General features: G+C 39.4%; 1 protein-coding gene across 1 annotated transcript in view; it reads right to left on the bottom strand.

Annotated features, from left to right (window-relative positions):
- Nucleotides 1-6,863, bottom strand: part of LOC122792903 (CUB and sushi domain-containing protein 1-like) — a 4,548,980-nt gene that overhangs the window by 2,261,965 nt on the left and 2,280,152 nt on the right. The gene's annotated exons all lie outside the window — the stretch shown is intronic.

Below are 6,863 nucleotides of genomic sequence, written 5' to 3'. Positions count from 1 at the left end.
TACAAAGTTTACACATGCCACATTTGTTCATAGTAGACACTCCTTTATATTCCAATCAGCTGGACGTACCTTCAATGATATTTTTAAGGTTATACCCCTACTGTATGTAACTAGAGGATCAAACCCCAGTTTCTGTTAAAACTTGTGGGAGAAAATTAACTTCCAATTCAGTCTCAACATTGCCATAATGTTGCATTTTCATGTTGTGATTATTTGAATTAAAGTTAGTATGAACTTGATTAGTATCATATATGATGTCTCCGGTTACATCAAAGTTGGAATTCCTCAAAATAGGGATGTATTTAGCACTTCTGCTGTTAATAATTTCCACCTTGACTTAACAGTGCAGTGGAATAACCTCTACCTTCAAAAATCTTTTGTAAAATATCCAGCTCGTCAAATAATTCCCAGTCATCTGTCACCATTCTTGAAATATGTACCCTTTACTCTTATACAAAGTTCTTCTTATGGAACAAGGGGTGGTTGCTGTCAAAATGAAGAAAGGAATTAGAGTATGTATCTTTTTGAAAAGTAGTAGACTTATATTGCCCTTCTGCAAATACCTTAGAAATAGTGGCATCCAAATAATCAATTTTGTCTTCACCACTAATATAAGTAAACCTTAAAAATCAATAGTTTTGCTCAGAACATCCATAAATTCCACCAGTCTATCATGGTCCCCTTTCTAAAAAATGAAAATATGTTCTAAAAATCTAAATTATCTCACCATGTGTACATAATATGGGAAGTTAAACACATATTGTGACTCCCACTCCACCAAAACTGTTTTGGCTGACACTGCATGACAGTGATATGTAGCAAGTATGCTGGTTTGTTGTACTGGGACTGGTTTTTGACCTGTAAAGGGATGATGTGACATTGTAGGACCATGATGTGACAGTGGTCGACTTAGAAGGTGTCCTGCTGATGGAGGTCAGAGTCATAACTTCTCATGATGAGGAGCAGAACAGCATGTATATGTCAAGATGCAGGTGTGGACTGAGTACTTCATGACTGCCCCCATACATGTCAAACCATGCCTTATACTCTCTTCATTCTGGGATGTAACACTGCCAATGAGTATGAAGATGATGCACTGGCAATATCTCTTATGGACATTGCCATGGCAATGGCATGTACCATCAATGGCATCAGCAGACCAGTCAATAGTGAGTACCTGGACTCCATGTCCTCAGAGATACCATGTATTACAACAATAAGGTCCATGATGGACTGGTTCACAGCAGATTGTGCCTGGATGATACTGTGGCACATCTGCTGACTGTTCTCTAGTTCTGCCTACATGCCTTTGGTTACCTGTGATGTGTGATGGCATCAGGCATGCCTAAGGGGCTATGAAATCCATATCAAATACAATGTAAGAATCTACAGCCATAGCCAAAGGGGGATCATCAATGACGGTTGGAGCCATGAGTGATTACTTTCCCAAAAAGGATGGTGAACACTGACACTGTATAGTTTTCTATTCCTGCGTAGATGTAGCCTGCATGGATGGTGCGTCCACACTCTGGACAGAAAAAGACATAATGACTGTACTATCAGGCTGTGACTCTGGTATTCATGATTTGCCTCATTAGCTGTTCCAGAACAAGTACCAACATTAGCTTGTTGTTCTGCATTGGTATCTACTGTTGTCATCATAGCACTGTTCAGCCTTCTAAATAGACAACAAAATACACACATGTATGAGCAGCCATCCTAATATATCTGATTATCTGATGTACCTGAAGAATACACAGCCAGAGCTTGCTGCTGTCATTCAACAGTGTAAATGTGAAGCACATATAAAAGTGCACAATCCACCTAGATATATGGAGGCCATCCTAATTTCACAAAGTCCACTCCTCCAAGGATAATCCTAGAACCTGTGGCCCCCCTTGTAAACAGTAAAAACATCATTTGGCTCTGTCAGCATGTTGGACTTCAGTGTGCCACCCCTGTGGCTGACCACCATGCTGTTATTGATTCTGTCTCTGCCATGGTATAGAGTAACATATTGGTAAAATGATTATGACACTGCCATAAGGTGGATTGAGACCCACATAGCATTTATCTTATGGAACACTATATGCCACACCTGGTCCCATAATGACTGACCAGCACACATTCTTCCCAACAGGAAACATTCACTTGTCCAAAGTACTTGTACCAGGATGCCATTTTCAGCAAGGATGACATTTTAAAGCCTCTATCCTCCATCTAATGCAAATAACATGCAGATGCTTGTGAACATGTGGCAAAGAGCTACAGAGTGCAGACTATGGGGAATGGTATAAAGACATCTACAGACAAAGTGGTAACCTATGTAGACCATGCTCTACTTAAAAGAATAGTTGCTGTTGACAGTTGAGATCACTTTAGAAACAGCCACCGATATGAGTGTACTGTTGGACACTGCGGTGATGTAGGCATGATTGCTCTACACATCACCATACATTATACAGGCAATAAGAGTACTGTGGGATGTAAAGGGGCTGACTTCCCTATTATTGGATGGGTACAACTTTATAGGAAGATAGAGAAAACACAGCTAAGCACACACTTTCACAGTACTGTGTGCTTCCTCAGACTGCCTACAGATCCAAATAATCCTTGAGAGTAATGCAGTATAGCTTCTCAAATTGGTGCTAAGACTAAAAAATGGTAGCAGGCATCCAAGACTGCAAAAGTCTTTACCGATTTGTGTGGTACATAGGCAAAATAGCTTAGGAGCAATATATAAGTATTAATCACTACATTTCACTACAATGCACCTGTGGCACAAGGAACAGCCTAGTGCATATGTTTGCCACTGTCAGCTCATGGTTTTGAGCTCATTATAGAGAACTGAGTGTGTGTGTGTGTGTGTGTGTGTGTGTGTGTGTGTGTGTGTGTGTGTGTGTGTGTGTGTGTTGTGCCACTTCTCAAGTAGCTGTGCTGCAGAAATCACACAATAGGCATGATTCCTATGTCACCTTCTTGATTCTTGCAAATGTGACACTGTTTTTTAGTACAATTCAGGAAGATGGCAGTTTTTGGAAGTGTCACCATGGTATAAGAAGGAGAGTAAGATAATTCTTAATTTCGTTTTATGTCTGTTTAGGGCAATGGCTACCGGGCCTGTAGCATTGCATATTTTAAAAATGATACACTTGAAAAGACCCTGCTGGGGAGTTGTTCTCACCCATGGGCATCACCAGGATAGGACAGTAGTGTAGAAATCATTTGCTTGACCCACGGTGTAGGGACTCTGATGACCTTCATGTATGGGAAGTGGAGGTTAAGCAAGAATGCCTGAAAGAGTACAATTAAGCATTTATTTTCTTTTCCTTGTTTTACATATTTCATATTTTGTCTTGATTCATGTAGATTTGGGACCATTATTTCTTGTGGCAAGTGACTGCCAACATCATCCTAGGAATTAGGTCTGCTATGGCAGAACAGGAGGTCAAACAGGACAAATTAATCCTGCAAAGCCTTTACAGCCATTGACTGCAAACAGTTGAAATTAGTTTGCAAGGTGTGTCAGGCATGGGTGATGGTGGCGATGCTCGTTTGGGCAACAGAGGTCATGATTTTAGTGCTGTGGCACTGCATCTGATACAACTACTACAATTTGTGTGTGTTTCTGCAGGGCCCTGTTCTGGGGAGGGGTCAAGGTGCAAATGTCATGATGACTGCATAATACCCGTACCATATACTGTGTACCCATGTTAATTTATTTGCAGGGGACATATCCTTGCCTGCTGCCAGTTATGAATCTAGTGGGAAATACAAACAGGTTGTATAGATTGTTCTAGTATTTCATCTTATTATTATCATGAGTCACTGATGTATTCTCTTTCAGCTTGAGAACAGCATGATCCAAATTCATGTCACCTTCTGCAGGAGACAGGACAGACTTAATTCATGTTTAGTTTTGCTCACAAGGGCTGACACATCCTAAATTGTTCAGTACAGTGTCATAATAGATTTACTTATGACTAGACTCCCATTGTGTCTCCTCATTGCAGGTCTTGACAAAAAATTTGTTCCACAGGGCCTCCACCTCATCCAACTCCTGCTAACATTGTCATCTGAGGTACATGATGGTGATAAGGCTATGGTTACCTCAGCATTTGGGAGAGGATATGACCCCTCTCATCAGCAGGTAGCTGTTCTGCACTGCCTAAGGTGTCTCAAATGTAACTGGAGAAGGTTGGGGAGGCTATAAGGAAAGAACAATGGGAAGATAAAGGACCTTTGTAGACAGCCTCCAGTATAGATCTGCTGACCCCTACCGTTTGGTCACCACAGGAAGATGTGTCTTCTAGCACTGACCACCTTGATACATCATGTGGGGATTGATCTTTATAATGCCCCTATGAGTCAAGATGGGGGGGGGGTGACACAACTTACTCATACCTCACTCTATCCCCACCATTATATGCTGATTTCCTCTTTTGTCATGCTACATGCTCTGGTCATCATTCTACCCCTTCTTATCACAATATATTTATTGTCTGTTTATCTTTGTGCAGCCTATGTCTCTCATCTCTCTGCATACACATATACCTCCCACTGGCTGTGCTGATCTGTCTTTGTCTGTCTGCCATTGCACACTATCCTGCTTTCCATTTCACCATGGTCTCTTTTCCAGTTCCTCTAAAAAAAGCGCGTTTGTTTATCTGTGCATGTTTCTGTGTGAGGATCTTGCATTTGCAAAAAAAAAAAAAAAAGATGCCCTCCTCCCTTCATCCTGCACATGCCCTTTGGCAGGATTCCATGCTTGTACTACTCCTTTTACTACTTCCCTGTGGACCCCTTTCCTTCCCCTTATAAATGTCTATTTATATGGATACCATTGTGCAGGCAGCTGCAAATACTAAATGGTCACTCAGCTGTATGCAGCATTTGATGTCAAATCACTTAGGGATGTGTCAGCTAAGTAAGACTAGCTGCTGCACATACTGCTTTATATCGAGATATATCAATTTGAGTGCATGGTTTTTTTTCATGCTAGACTTCCCCATATATGACATGATTGTTTTATGGATTCTTTAATTTTCGATTACACTTTTATGTATACATTTCACTACATGGCGCTATCTACTTGCATAGTTATATTGCATTCTTGCTGCCTAGCTCTCTTATATATCTTGAAATGCAGCTAGCTCCACCATAGTGTATTTTGTTGTGAATACCTACAGCCTCCCTTTGCCACCTCACAGTGTCACTTAGTACAGCCCATCTCTATGACTCCTGGCCCAAGATACAAGCAGGGTTTGCACTTTTAACTAAAAGGCATGATGTTTCCAATTTAACAAAAAAAAAAGTCTATTTAAGACTGTGGAGTCTCTACAAAGAAAAACTGCTGTGTCACATTTACCTCACTCAGTAGAGAGTGACACAGCTACAATATCCCTCCACAGATTCCAGTGTATGCAATTTACATTTCTCTCTTATGAAAACAAGGCAAGACACAATCCACTCATTAGGTGAACTAAAATATCAATGCAAGATATTTGAAAAAGGTCCTGAAAGTAAACTCCCAAAAGATCAGAGATAATGTATGTATGCCAGTATTAAGAGAGATGCATTTTCTTGGTGGTGCAAAAAATTTGCCCGTAACTAAATGAAGTACACTGAAAACTATTTGCATGCATACGTACTCAGGGAGCTCATGCTTTGGTTCCAAAAGCTAAACATGATTATTACTTTTTTTCACCACCTGTTTCCCATCTAGCAATAAAGTATTTCATATGACCCATCTACTATCACAAACAAAGGGTTTTCTCAATATGAATTACAGATTTCTTAAACATTCACCTCTATTTTTCAATAACTAGTCACTCTTGTAATAAGTGTGACACAACCTACATCACTTGCATTATAGAAGTGAGTTCATGAGCCTTACTAATTACAATGCCATGCATGTTCTCCACTTTAAAAATCTCTGCATATTAATGTACATTTCAAGGAGGCATGGCTCAAGGCAGAAGAAGGACAGCCTTGGCATGATGGCGTAATGTCCCCATTAGTTATCTCAAATACTAGATGGCACAGAATCTTACAAACCATTAGACTATAAATTACACTTCAGTACTTCATCTTATATCATACTGCAGTACTGCCACACTGTATTACTGGGTGACAGAGTCATAAATAAAAGAAAGAAAAAAGAAACAGTACATCAGCATGAAACATTCATATCTAATTTATCAGTGTTATTAGCAAGACTTCATAATTCTGCATCAGATAGGAAGATAAAAAGATTTGTCTGTATATAAAGTCTTCCTATGCATTGTACTTTCCAGTTAATGGCAGCAAATGTTGAACAAGATTACAGGTGCCTGTTTGATCTTCTGTTCCACAGTCTGGTATAAAAATGTGCAGGGTACATTAGAGAACAAAAGTGCTACTAACTAAAGCTATTAAACTTGCAAAAACATCTGCACTTTATTTATATCTGTAAATTGTCTAAAATGACCCCATACTTCATTAGAACTCAGAAATCTAGGGGCAAATACTCTACTTTACTACTCGTAAAGGTACTGATATACAGGAACTGATATATTGGTTGGAGCTGTCCAGTGCAAATAAGTCTAATATACTCAGTTACGTAAAGTCAGCTGTAAAATTTGATATGGTTTGTAAAAGAATAAAATCTTCTATTCCTCTCTCAGATGCTAAAATGAGTTATAACAAGTAGTCCAAATATAATGCATGACTTGCAGTTCATATGTGATATTTCGTGTCCCTGGGTTCATTTCAAGATCGAGGCAAGAGTCATTAAGAACATATCTTGCAGAGTAATATTGAAAACATTATGGAATAAAATAAAGAATGACAATTAAATAATGATAAAGAAAGAACAGTTTGTT

This window comes from Protopterus annectens, chromosome 2.part0, assembly GCF_019279795.1.
Source record: "Protopterus annectens isolate FY-2018-M chromosome 2.part0, PAN1.0, whole genome shotgun sequence".
In the NCBI taxonomy this organism is placed as follows: Eukaryota; Metazoa; Chordata; order Ceratodontiformes; family Protopteridae; genus Protopterus; species Protopterus annectens.
Note: the sequence above shows the minus strand (reverse complement) of the source record. Positions and strands in the feature narration are given on the sequence as shown.